The following is a 13,572-nucleotide window of genomic DNA, read 5'->3' as shown; positions in this document are numbered from 1 at the left end:
CGCCGCCGCCATCCCTCGCGGCGCCTTCATCCCGTGCCGCGCCCCACTCCGGCGCGCCGCCGCCGCCATCCACCGCCGCGCCGTGCCGTGCCCCTTCGTCCGCCGCGCCCAGGCAAGGGGGCTAGAGATAAGGCTGTCGATGGCCGGTCCCAGGCTTGGCGCAAGCGTAGCTGGCCGCTGCCAGGCTGGCTGGACCTGACCGTTCCCTGCTCTGCTCTGGAAGAAGGACGAAAAAACACATGTTGCCAACATATGTTTCAAAGGTATGTTGCAAGTGTATCGTATCGGTATTGCAAAAGTAGATCAGGATGTTGTAGAAGTATATCGGGATGTTGCACATGTTGCAATGGCTAAACATGTATGTTTCAAGTGTATGTTCTAAATGTTTTATCTCGTATCAGACGTATGTTGGAAGTATTTTCATCTGGATGTTGTAAAAATAAATCCGGATGTTGCATATACATGCATGTTGTAAGTGTATTTTTCAAGTGGTTTCAGGTGTTTCATACATCTGCTGTAAGTATTTCATATGAATGTTTGCAATGATTTTTAAGTGTTTCAGGCGTTTTTGCAAGTGTTTTAGACGCATGTTTCAAGTGTTTCATGTATTCTTTGCATGTTACAACTGTTACATCCGGATGTTTTAAAAGTTGATCGGAGGTTGCACATGGGATGCGCGTGGGAAACGACTAGCAGCGTCGGCCCGCTGCTGGGGCGTGTGCTCGCGGACCCGACGCGTTAGGGTGCTCGCTCGCTAACTAAGCGGGTAGCGCCCCGGATCGGATGTCCGAGCGCTAACAAGTCACAATCAGGATTGCTGCATGAATCAATGAAAATGCTAGGCCTATATGAGTTACCTATCAGGAATCGGGATAGGGATTCTGAATAAATGCAATAGGATTGTTTGTATGGAATGTGTGGTTGAATCGAATAGTACAAATGAATAAAATACACCTTCACTTTTGCGCTGAAAGATGCATGCATGGTGTGATTTGGTTTGTTTTCAGTTAAAATTAAAAAGCAGGTTACACTACACTAGAAACTGAAACGAGATGGCAAGACTTCTTAATTTGTTATCAATTTAAATCTCCTACTCAATTTATAATTTCATACAAAGCGGGAAAAAACATATGAATTTGTTTCCTACTCAATTTGAAAGAAGCAATCGTCAAAATAATAATCAGGATTTGCATCCCTCCCTCTCTCTCTCTCACAAGTCATCCACGTGTGAATGACAGGCAAACAATTCAAATGGAAGAAGCAAACACTGAAAATAATAAAGATTTGCACGTCCGTGAGGACCGTGACCCGTCTGCTCTGTGGCGCCACATCGAGGGATCCGACAGGACGTGATATATCCGTGCGTTGTAATGGAACGGAAAGTAATACCATGACAATTGTTCATGCATCGTGAAACCGAATCTAACTGGTCTCCTTTGCTATGATCTATATGTCAATTTTCTTTTCCAGAGCTCAGAGCTGTTTTCTTTTGCCAAACATAAGTTGGTCACGGTTCAGCAAGCGAAAAGCTACCCTGTGTTGGCAGAGCTCTTTCACTTACCACTCTCTACAGTGCTTATGATCAATTACTTCCAGTGGCGGATGCACGATGCGGGATAAGGGGGGCTAAAACAATGGAGATGTTGATTTGCATGAAGATTTAATGGTGAAATCAAGCTTTTGCTACAGTGATTAGCTTGAAATCAAGAAATTAGGGGGGGCTGGAGCCCCCCCCAGCCCCCCTTTGGATCCGTCGCTGATTACTCCTGCTTACTGATGCTGACCTACTGAATCTGGTTCCTATATCTGCTGATTTGGACAAATGGATTTATATTTGGGGATCTTTGTTCTCCTCAACAAAAGCATACAAACACCTTATGGGTCACGCCGTGATGATGTTCTGCAGCCTGCTGGAATTCTTGCTCCCAAAATAAGCATAAGGTCTTTTTCATTCAACATACGGATAAGTCTTCATGACGGCAGGACCCCTCTGGTAACGAGGTTCGTATACTTATACCCACGTGTATTTTATGTGTAACACTCGATCTACTTTTAAAATATATAGATGCAACACTTGCAACATAAAAAAAAGACAGATGAAACATTCGAAATATGCATATGAAACACTTGCAAAAACAATTGAAAACCATTGCAAACACACGCAATATAAAACACTTGCAATATGTGTGAACATATGTAACTGAAAAAACAAATAAAACATTGAGGACAAACGCTTCCAACATACATGTACAACCATTGCAATATCCTGATCTACTTTTGCAATATCCATGTGAAACACTTGGAACATACCTCTAAAACATCTAAAATATTTCAAATATGGAAAAAGTCTACTTAACCCCCCACCTATCATACTTGGTCTACTTCACCCCCTCAACTATGAAACTGTCTGTTTTACCCCCTGAACTATCTAAAACCGTCTGTTTTACTCCCTGGGCGGTTTTTCAGCGGCGGGTTTGATACAGTAACAGTGGGTTTGCTACAGTAACGATGGGTTTGCTACAACACCTGTGGTTTTGAATTTTCTATTTTTTTAATTTATTTTCCGTGAATTTTTGAAAAATCATAGTAAATCATAGAAAAATCATAAAATGAAAAATCTAATTTTATTGGACTCCACATGAGTAGATCTACATAGTGAATATATAATACGGTATACTTTAGTACAATATTTTTACTGTAGCCTTAGATTAATTGGAAAATCTAATTTTGTCTGTAATTAATTGGAATAATTCATAGCTGCAGCTTCTATGGTCCAATTGCGGTGAAATTTTTATGGTACGCTAATTATTGTATGCTTGAACTATAGTAAAAATTTCGTACTCATTGGACTATGTATAACTTAATTATAGATAAATTCTAATTAATTACAGATAAAATTGGATTTTCCAATTAATCTAAAGCTACAAAAAAAATTTTGTACTAAAGCATACCGTATTATATATTCACTCTGTAGATCTACTCATGTGGAGTCCAATAAAATTAGATTTTTCATTTAATGATTTTTCTATGATTTTTCAAAAATTCACCGAAAATAAATAAAAAAGGAAATTCAAACCACGGGCACTGTAGCAACCCGCCGTTACTGTAGCAAACCCGCTGTTACTGTATCAACCCGCCGCTGAAAAACCGCCCAGGGGGTAAAACAGACGGTTTTAGATAGTTCAGGGGGTAAAACAGACGGTTTCATAGTTGACGGGGTGAAGTAGACCAAGTATGATAAGTGGGGGGTTAAGTAGACTTTTTTCTTTCAAATATACACTTGCAACATGCATCATATCCTGGTGCGACCTTCTCCGCCTTCTGCATCAGGGGCTGCAGCCGTAGCAGGAGGCGAGGCCAGAGGGCTTCCATGCCAAGGCCCAGCGCTTCTCCTTGCGCTGTCGGCGTCGTCAGGCGGAGCCGGCGGCAGAGCAGGAGCAGCGGGTGTGGGTACACGGAGCAGCGGGGCGGGCGCGCGGAGCAGCGACAGGAGCAGCGGGCGCGAGAGCAGCTGCGGCAGGAGGAGCGAGACGGGCGGTGGAATGGGAGATGGATGAATTGATTGGATATTGCGAGGTGGACTATGGATGAATTGACTGAATATATTAAACTAAGGTTGTGTCACGTGCCCTCATATCTGCGTCCGTCTCGATACTCGATTAAAGTGTCGGACGCTCGAATCCAACAACTACCGTTTGGTCGAGAATCAAAAGAGCAATCATAATTGTTGGTTCGTTTCATTTTTCTTTTATTTTGAAATGCAACAAGGAAATGCGATCATACCTGCATCCTCTATTTGTCTTTTTAGCCAAAACAAACAAACAAACAAACGAGGCACTGGCCGTGACACAGGGTTTCACGGTTTCAATTTGACAATTTGTGATGCCGGCACATTAGCAAAACGCACCTTAAACCTTGGGCTATTAGGATGCACCCAGCCATCTTCCTCCCAAGCCCTTCTTCCTCATTCCCCCACCTCCGACTCCTGAGCGAGACGCAAGAGGGGCGAGGGTTTAGAAATTCCCCCATCTGAGCGAGTCCCCCCGTCGGCTGGCGCCGCCGCCGTCGCCGCGGACCCTCTCCGGCAGCCGGTACGTTCCCCATTCGCCGCATTTCTCAGTCTCTGTCTCTCTCGTGCGCATCCATCCCCTAACCTCACCTCATTCTCCGCAAAACTCGCAGCTTGGGGCGCGTCCCTTCCCCGCTCCCGGCGGCATGGACTGCGCAAAGGGGAGGGCGGTGGCGGGCCTCAGCTAACTCAGTCCGAGACGCAACTCCTCAGTCCCCTCAGGCCTCAGCTGACTCCTGCCTGTCCTGAGGCGAGACGCTACAGGGGTGGGCCGCGAGGGTTTACTCCATCTGGGCAAATCCCCCGCCGGCTAGCACGGCCGCCGTTGACGCGGACCCTCTCCGGCAGCCGGTACGTTCCCCGTTCGCCACATTTCTCAGTCCCTGTGTCTCTCGTGCGCATACATCCCCTAACGGCCTAACCCCACCTGATTCTCCGCAAAACTCGCAGCTTCCGGCGCATCTCTTCCCCACACCCGGCGGCATGGACTGCGCAAAGGGGACGGCAGTGGCGGGCCTCTACGACGACCTGATGGTGGACATCCTCTCGCGCGTGCCCGTCAAGGACCTCCACCGGTCTAAGTGCGTGTCCAGACCCTGGCGCGACCTCATCGCCGACCCCCTCCACCGCAAGAAGCTGCCCCAGACCCTGGAATGCTTCTTCCACGGTGGCGCTGAGCATGACAGCTATGGACACTTCACCAGCCTGTCGGGGAGGGGAGAATCTGCTCCTCCAGTTGACCCTTCCTTCTCCTTCCTCACGGCGAAACTGCCTGGGGACGAGTGCATGGTCCTCTTGGATTCCTGCAACGGTCTCCTGCTCCTTGGGTGCACCCGGGAGGACAAGTTCGGGTACATCGTGTGCAACCCTGCGACCGAGGAATTGGTGACTGTGCCCACCAGCTCCGGCTCTTGTCCGCCTCCGCTTCCTCTACTGGAAGACAGCTATAAGAAAAGATGTGCACACACTGTTTGACCCGGCTGTCTCCTCGCGCTTCCACTTGGTCCAGATATGGGAGAATAGGTCGAAGGCGGAGGTGGAAACGGTGCACTCTTACTCATCTGAAACCAGGGCATGGAGTGACAGGTCAAGCAAGTGGGAATGAGGTGAAGAGGGCGGTGAATGGGGACTGTGGGGTGCAGCCATAATCGAATTCACGTGTGGCAGGGCTTTGGTCAATGGTCTGTTGCATTTTGTTGTCTACCATGTTGAGAAAGATGAGAATCTGATAGTTGCGGTGGATGGGGAAGGGAAAATTTGTACGACCATCTGCTGGCCTGGTAAGCTTGTGTCAGCACCTGCTTTTTTTGGTCAATCCCAAGGTCATCTGCACTGCATAAGTAGTAATGTGAAATTCCAAGACTGCATTTTCCATTTCACGCAACTGTCAGTTTGGGTTCTTGAGGACTATGATACACAAGAATGGATTCTGAAGCACAATGTGAGCTGTTCACAGCTCTTTGGATCAATGAGTTGCCAAATAAACTTCGATATTGTGGCCATTCATCCAGATCACAATTCAATAATCCTTGCTCAGCACAGGAACCATAAACTGGTATCATATTACATGGATAGTAAGGAACTGCATGCTCAACGCAGTCTAGGAGGGGACTATCTGTTTATTACCCCGTATATTCCCTGTTTCATGGAGTTGCCGGTTCTTGCCACCAAGGACTGAGGTTGTTGCTTGTGGGATACTTCTCTGAATGTTCAGCAAGAGCTTGATCTTCCAAGTATGGGCAACTAGCAGTGTGGGTAAATCTACGTATTAGGTGGTGCAAATTTGGATAAATCTGTTATCATTAGGTTATCTATTCTGCTGGTGTTTTAATGTGACCCTTTTGTAATGATGTGGATGCATTTAGTTGGTGCATCGTGCATGGTTGTTTTCGATCTCATGCTTTTGGACTAGTTACCACATACAGTTGGGAGATTTGCATCTAATGTAAGGTAGCTTTACATGTTCCTGTCATATTTAATGAATGCAGTTGACCAGCTTGTGATGATTTTCTTTAACTTCAAATTACATATTTCAAATGCTGCCTTTTGTGTTTCTAGGATTATAAGCAGTGTAAATACTTGTTTTTTTTTTGCTTGACCTTGCAAGTAATGAGTTACTACTAGATGTTATTTTTCGTTTCATCCATTTGTATGTGCTCATTTAAGCTGAGGGATTAAATCTTCCATGTGATGCAAACAATGTGTGTATTACAAATGTTTAGGCTGATTCTTTTTTTTTGTATCATATTAAGATCAAAAGCTGCCCAGTTGATGTTGATTACTTGATACGACTGGTTTGGAGACCATATATTCTGTATGCTGCTAATCAATAGCTGAAGCTGATAATAACAGATTCTGTAGTTTGGACAGAGGGAAATAGAAGATCTGGCGTGCCCATGCTGGTTGCTTGCGTCTATTTTAGCCGCCCTGCATAAGACATGCATTATATTGAGCTATTTTCAAATCGTTGTTATAACAGTCAATAGTTGGGCTAGTACTCTTACAATAGTTTAGCCTACAGATGTAAGTGGATTTTTTTTTCTTTCTCTTCTGTGCATGTGAAGGATAAAAATAATGGCATATAATGTTTATATTTGTCTTTACATGTATTCTATGTGCATGCAAGGTGGCTTTACATAAGTTATCTTAATGAATGCTGTTGACCACCATTTGATGATTTTCTCTGAAGGCTTCAAGTTATATATTTGAACTGCTACCTTTTGTGACTCTAAGATTATAAGCAGTGTATTGTGAGATCAAAATCTGCCCAATTGATATGATTACATGATACATCTAGTTTCCAGAACAAATATTCTATATGCTGCTAAACAGTATCTGAAGCTGATAATAAAAGATTTTGGAGTTCGGAAAGACAGAGCAGCTTGCTTGTTCATGCTGATTGCTTCCATCTGTTTTGGCCACCCTGCATAAGATAAGTTACTGTCAAATCATTGTTATAGCAGTCAGTAGTTGAGCTAGTTCTTTTGCAATAACTTATGGAGTTATGTTATACAAATGTAAGTGAACGGGGCGCTTTTTCTTTCTTCTATCTTACCAAATGTATGGCATATTGACATCAAATGTTTATTTTACTGCCTTGCATTGACAATTTACAATAATTTTAGCCAATCATACTTATGTTAATAAACAAAAATTGTATAAGCATGTTGCAAGCAACGATTTGTATGAGAATTTAAAACTGAAACCTCTGCCACATTAACCTTGAAAGCTTCAGAGTTCCTTACATGGTATAAATGGTTTCCGGGTCAAATTTTCTGATGTATATGGTGATGATTGCTGAAGAATAACTGGCACCATGTCCTACGAGGACTTGGAGACAGCAGAGCTTTCTTGTGGACGCTAATCAGTACTCTGCGTACTACAATATTGAGAGTATTACAAGTGGTGAGCAGTGAAGAATCGTTTTTTCTATTTATTACATCAATCTGGCAAGTGACTCAGGATTAAGGAACTAACAAAAGAAAAACCAAATGACTCACGAAAGTATTGATAGTATGGATTTGTATTATCCAGTAGCCACCAAATTCAGATGCATTCCCCAGCAGCTCTCCCTCCCAAAATAGTAATCTTGATTTCAGACCTCCGCATGCTGTTTATATGAATTAGCGTGACTGAATATTTAGGTGTGTTCAATTTGTTTCCATCAGGCTTCTAAATGTACCTATTATGTACCTTTTTCTCCTGTATTTTTTTTGCTAATTTGGATTGAAAAATTGTTATTGAGAATTGTTCTTGACCTGCAACAGCTAAGATACAAAATGTTCTTGTTTCTTACAGTTATGACTACCTGGACAAGTAGAAGATCAATATGAGAAAGCACATAATAAGCAACCTGTTGCTGTTAGACATGGCAATGCTCTGGAAAATAGAAATGGTGTGGAGTTTAGGGTATTGAAAGTTTTGCTGACCCAGAATGCTAGTGCGGTGGTGCTAGCCTGCTAGGGATGTGCAACTAATGTAGTGCTACTCTTGTACTGATTTTGCCACTGTTTACATAGTTGTTTTTTTTTAGAAATTTTTGCCTTTGATAGAGTGAAGACCTTGTATGATATGTTATTTATGCATGATCCATTTTCTATCAAATAGCAGTATAATGGTATACAAAATGGTATTCATGATCTTGGCTACATGCAAAGCATCAAATACTGTAGACAATGAAACATAGCCTGTTGTAATACTTGTCTTTTTAGTTGTCAATATGTCAATTTTGAAACTCTTGCACACTACCCTGTTTGTGGGTTGAACATGCCCTCAAGCCGTCGCCACGTGAGACTCGACTCTGATGGATTTGCATCGGGATGTATGAAATTCGATGCTCTCCTTTTAATTTTAGAATATGTGTTTAATGTTTGGTTTGACATGAACTTTTAGGTGTACGAATTTATTTCTTGTTACGATTTGTAAAATGTTTGTTCGATTTCTCTTCCTCAATACTCCCTCTGTTCATAAAAGTATGCAATTCTCGCTTCCCGAAGAGTCGATCAGTTTGAACTTTGCTCAAAATTATATAGAAAATATGAATATTCACAATGCAAAATTAGTATCATTAGATTAGTCATAGAATATATTTTCATAATACATTTATTTGGAGACATAAATATTAATACTATTTGCTATAAACTTGGTTAAACTTGAGTTACTTTGATCGACACGGATCCCATAATTGTATTTTTTTTCTAGACGGAGGAAATACTGCATAAAGAGGATGAAGAAAAAAAAGGGTGAAAACCGATGCTCTCTAGATCTACTAAGCATTTTGCAAGTCGGGCATTCAAAATGAAAAAGTCATCGGGACAATTTTTTTTAGGAAAAAGTCCACGTTAGCTGCCTTAACTTTCGCGAAAGTTTGCTTTTCCTCCCTGAACTTCAAAACAGGGCAAAACACCTCCCTCAACTTTTAAAACCGTTCATCTTACCTTTCTGGGTTCTGTTATAAGCAGTTTTGAAGGCGGTTTTGTCCTTTTCTTTTTTATTTATTTCGGTTGAATCTTTGAAAAATCATATTAAATCACAGAAAAATCATAAAATAGAAAATTCAATTTTGTTGGACTCCACATGAATAGATCTACACAGTGAACATATAATATGGTATACTTTAATACAAAGTTTTTGCTGTAACTTTAGATCAATGCTTTTCTATAATTAAATAGAATAATTCATAGCTGTAGTTTCGGGCTAATTATTGTATGCTTAAACTGTAGTAAAAAAATTCATACTCGTTGGATCATGTATAACTTAGTTATAGATTTTATTTAGGTTTATGTTTGTTAAATATAAATAAATCTATAACAAAGCAATACATGATCCAATGAGTATGAAATTTTTATTATAGTTCAATCATACAATAATTAGCCCACCATAAAAATTTCCATCATAATTGGATCATAGAAACTGCAGCTATGAATTATTTTAATTAATTATAGAAAAGCATAGATCTAAAAACACAGCAAATACTTTGTGCTAAAGCATACCATATTATATGTTCACTGTATAGATCTACTCGTGTGGACTCCAACAAAGTTGAATTTTTCTATTTTATAATTTTTCTGTGATTTACTATGATTTTTTAAAGATTTAGCTGAAATAAATAAAAAAGAGAAAGACAAAACTGCTTTCAAAACTACTTATAACAGGGTCAGGAAGGTAAGATGAACGGTTTTAAAAGTTGAGAGAGATGTTTTTTTTTTAGTAAGGTGGACTTTTTCCATTTTTTTAACGTGTGGGCTGAGTGCAGGTTGGGCCCAGTATTTTGGGCTCGTAATAAAAACTTCGGGCCTTTCAGAGTTATGCTGGGCCTCACATCTATCGAGTCTGCAAATAAAATGGCCCTCGTCTGTCTTAAGTCTTGGCATTTGGGTTACCCGAAATTTTTGGGTAAGGTATTTCGGGTTTTGAGGAATTCGGGTTTCAGAAATGGTTACCCAATATTTATCTAAAAAAAATTACCTAACATATAAAAAGGGCGTATCCAGTGCAGAGAGCTCCCGCTCTGTGCGGGGTCTGGGGAAGGGTGTTAGTGGCGAACCTTACCCTCGCCTGTGCAATGCGAGGAGACCACGACTCGAACCCGGGACCTTCAAATCACATACCGCTCGCACCAGGCCCGCCCTTCATTGCCCAACATATCGGGTATCAAAAATTCAGATTCGGATTGGTTATTCCCGAATTACCCGAACAAAAAATGAGCAGAAGAGGAACTACGTGAGGACGACTCTATCAGGAAGACTACTATCCAGCTGGAGCATCCCCGGAGCAGCCATGTCCAGTCTCCTCGAGCGCGGAGCACCACACCGCCGGACTCGCCTCAAGGACTGATGAACTCACCTGCTGCAGCGACGACGTCGCCTTCCGCACTGACATCGATGTCTCACGCGTACCTGCCTTTGGTCTAGCGAGCCTCACCTGCTAGATGTGGCCATGCGCCCATGCCCCAAGTCCCGTGCATCAAGCGGTGGATAAAAAATGAGAAGCAAGAACAGATCTGCATTGGAGATGAGGATTAAGGAGAGAGAAATAGAGAGATTGGGGGCTGCGGGAGGCATCTGGTGCCTGGCGGCTGAGATTCTGTGCGGGTGTGCGGTCCTATGTGGTGTGCGCGCGAGGGCTAGAAAGGATGGCAGTGGGAGTTAGTTGATGGTCTTTATTTAAATCGGATTATTTGGGTAATTCGAGCACCGGAGGTGTATACCCGAATTTTCTAATACAGTTCGGGTATTCAGACTTGCTACCGAAGTAGGACCCGAAATCTTATGGGGTATTCAGTCTGTCTCCGTCGTCTGCCCATATGCCCATACCAACTCACCGAGTCCCCGGCGGCGCCGTGCTTCTTGGCGATCTCGAAAGTCTCCGGCGGCTGGTACGCTCCGCCCCGCCCCGCCCCGCACGCACCTACCCTCGCCGATTCGCTCTACTTCTCTTTCGCTCCCGTGTGCGCCCATACATCGGATTGCCTCGACGCCAATAGGGGTGCCGCGGCTACGGCGGCGGCCAGGCTCCCAGACGAACTCATTCTGGAGATCCTCTCTCGCGTGCCCGCGAGGTCCATCCACCGCTTCAAGTGCGTCTCGAAGCGTTGGCGCGATCTAATAGCCGATCCCCGCCACCAGACCCTAGAAGGCTTCCTGTGCAGCGACGGAGCCAGATCCCACGGGCGCTTCATCAGCCTGCCGGGGAGACCGGCGCCTCTCATCGACCCTTCCTTCGCCTTCCTGACGAAGCAGCCCGAGATGGAGAACATAAGGCTCTTGGGTTCCTGCAATGGTCTCGTCCTCTTGGAGCACCGCTCGGATCCGGCCAGCACACCATCCTACGCAATGGGTGGCCGTGCCCACCTCCGGCGTCACCTCTCATGTTGGCGGTGAAATTTACTTGATTTTTTATCCGCGGCATCGCCGCACTTCCACTTGGTCCGTATCTGGCTGAAATATTGCCCGGGTGTTGGAATTGAGGTGCGTGCCTACTCTTCTGAGACCAGGGGGTGGAGTGACTGCGTGAGTGATCGATTGGTCAATGTTGGAATGGGAACAGCCAGGTCAGGCCGCATAGCCTTTGTTAATGGCATGCTGTATTATATCATCAGGGACATGTGGAAAGGTGTTGATCAGATAGTTGCCATGGGTAGGGAAGGTAAACCAAGGATCGTCCCATTGCCAGATGGGAATGTTCCTTTTACCCTTTTCGTTGCTCAGTCCCAAGGGCGCTTGCATTGCATGAGCAGACATCTCGGGAATGCTTGCCCAATGATTTTTGTCTATGATGCAGGACATTGGGTCCTAAAACACATTGTCAGCTTTTCAAAGTTGCTTGGAAAAATGTGTGACCCATTCAGCTTCAGTGTGGTCAGTATTCATCCAGAATGTGATCGGGTTTTCTTTATTCGGCACCATGACCGGAAAGGGGACCGGCAATGGAAACTGCTATCTTATGACATGCATAGTAAGGAAGTGCATGCACTCCACAACTTTGGGCATGCCTATTGCTCTCTTACACCATATGTGCCATATTTCTCAGAGTCATCGGTGCTTGCAAACAAGCATTGAAGATGTAGCTTATGAGGTTTTTGTCAGGATGTTAACCAAGAATATGATATTGGAAGTATCAAGCATCTATCAACTTTACTAAATTTACTAGAATCAGGCAATGAATTTCTTTGGTGCATGGTTGTTTTCAGTCTCATGCTTTTGGACTAGTTACCACATGCAGTTGGGAGATTTGCATGTAATGTAAGGTGGCTTTACATGTGCCTGTCATATTTAATGAATGCAGTTGACCAGCTTGTGATGATTTTCTTGACTTAAAATTACATATTTCAAATGCTGCCTTTTCTGTTTCTAGGATTATAAGCAGCGTAAATACTCGGGTTTTTTTTTTTGCTTGACCTTGCAAGTAATGAGTTATTGCTAGATGTTAATTTTTGTTTCAGCCAAATGTATGTGCTCATTTAAGCTGAGGGATTAAATCTTCCAAGGTAAGCTTGTGTCAGCACCTGCTTTTTTTGGTCAATCCCAAGGTCATCTGCACTGCATAAGTAGTAATGTGAAATTCCAAGACTGCATTTTCCATTTCACGCAACTGTCAGTTTGGGTTCTTGAGGACTATGATACACAAGAATGGATTCTGAAGCACAATGTGAGCTGTTCACAGCTCTTTGGATCAATGAGTTGCCAAATAAACTTTGATATTGTGGCCATTCATCCAGATCACAATTCAATAATCCTTGCTCAGCACAGGAACCATAAACTGGTATCATATTACATGGATAGTAAGGAACTGCATGCTCAACGCAGTCTAGGAGGGGACTATCTGTTTATTACCCCGTATATTCCCTGTTTCATGGAGTTGCCGGTTCTTGCCACCAAGGACTGAGGTTGTTGCTTGTGGGATACTTCTCTGAATGTTCAGCAAGAGCTTGATCTTCCAAGTATGGGCAACTAGCAGTGTGGGTAAATCTACGTATTAGGTGGTGCAAATTTGGATAAATCTGTTACCATTAGGTTATCTATTCTGCTGGTGTTTTAATGTGACCCTTTTGTAATGCTGTAGACGCATTTCTTTGGTGCATCGTGCATGGTTGTTTTCGGTCTCATGCTTTTGGACTAGTTACCGCATGCAGTTGGGAGATTTGCATGTAATGTAAGGTAGCTTTACATGTTCCTGTCATATTTAATGAATGCAGTTGACCAGCTTTTGATGATTTTCTTTAACTTCAAATTACATATTTCAAATGCTGCCTTTTGTGTTTCTAGGATTATAAGCAGTGTAAATACTTGTTTTTTTTTTTGCTTGACCTTGCAAGTAATGAGTTACTACTAGATGTTATTTTTCGTTTCATCCATTTGTATGTGCTCATTTAAGCTGAGGGATTAAATCTTCCATGTGATGCAAACAATGTGTGTATTACAAATGTTTAGGCTGATTCTTTTTTTTTGTATCATATTAAGATCAAAAGCTGCCCAGTTGATGTTGATTACTTGATGCGACTG

General features: G+C 43.1%; 2 pseudogenes; both read left to right on the top strand.

Annotated features, from left to right (window-relative positions):
* Positions 1-3,954: 3,954 nt before the first annotated feature.
* Positions 3,955-8,122, top strand: LOC136551044 (F-box protein At1g52495-like; annotated as a pseudogene).
* A 2,717-nt stretch (positions 8,123-10,839) lies between these two features.
* LOC136548129 (uncharacterized) lies at positions 10,840-12,644 on the top strand (annotated as a pseudogene).
* Positions 12,645-13,572: the final 928 nt, after the last annotated feature.

Source organism: Miscanthus floridulus, chromosome 4 (assembly GCF_019320115.1).
Source record: "Miscanthus floridulus cultivar M001 chromosome 4, ASM1932011v1, whole genome shotgun sequence".
NCBI classification, from domain to species: Eukaryota; Viridiplantae; Streptophyta; class Magnoliopsida; order Poales; family Poaceae; genus Miscanthus; species Miscanthus floridulus.
Note: the sequence above shows the minus strand (reverse complement) of the source record. Positions and strands in the feature narration are given on the sequence as shown.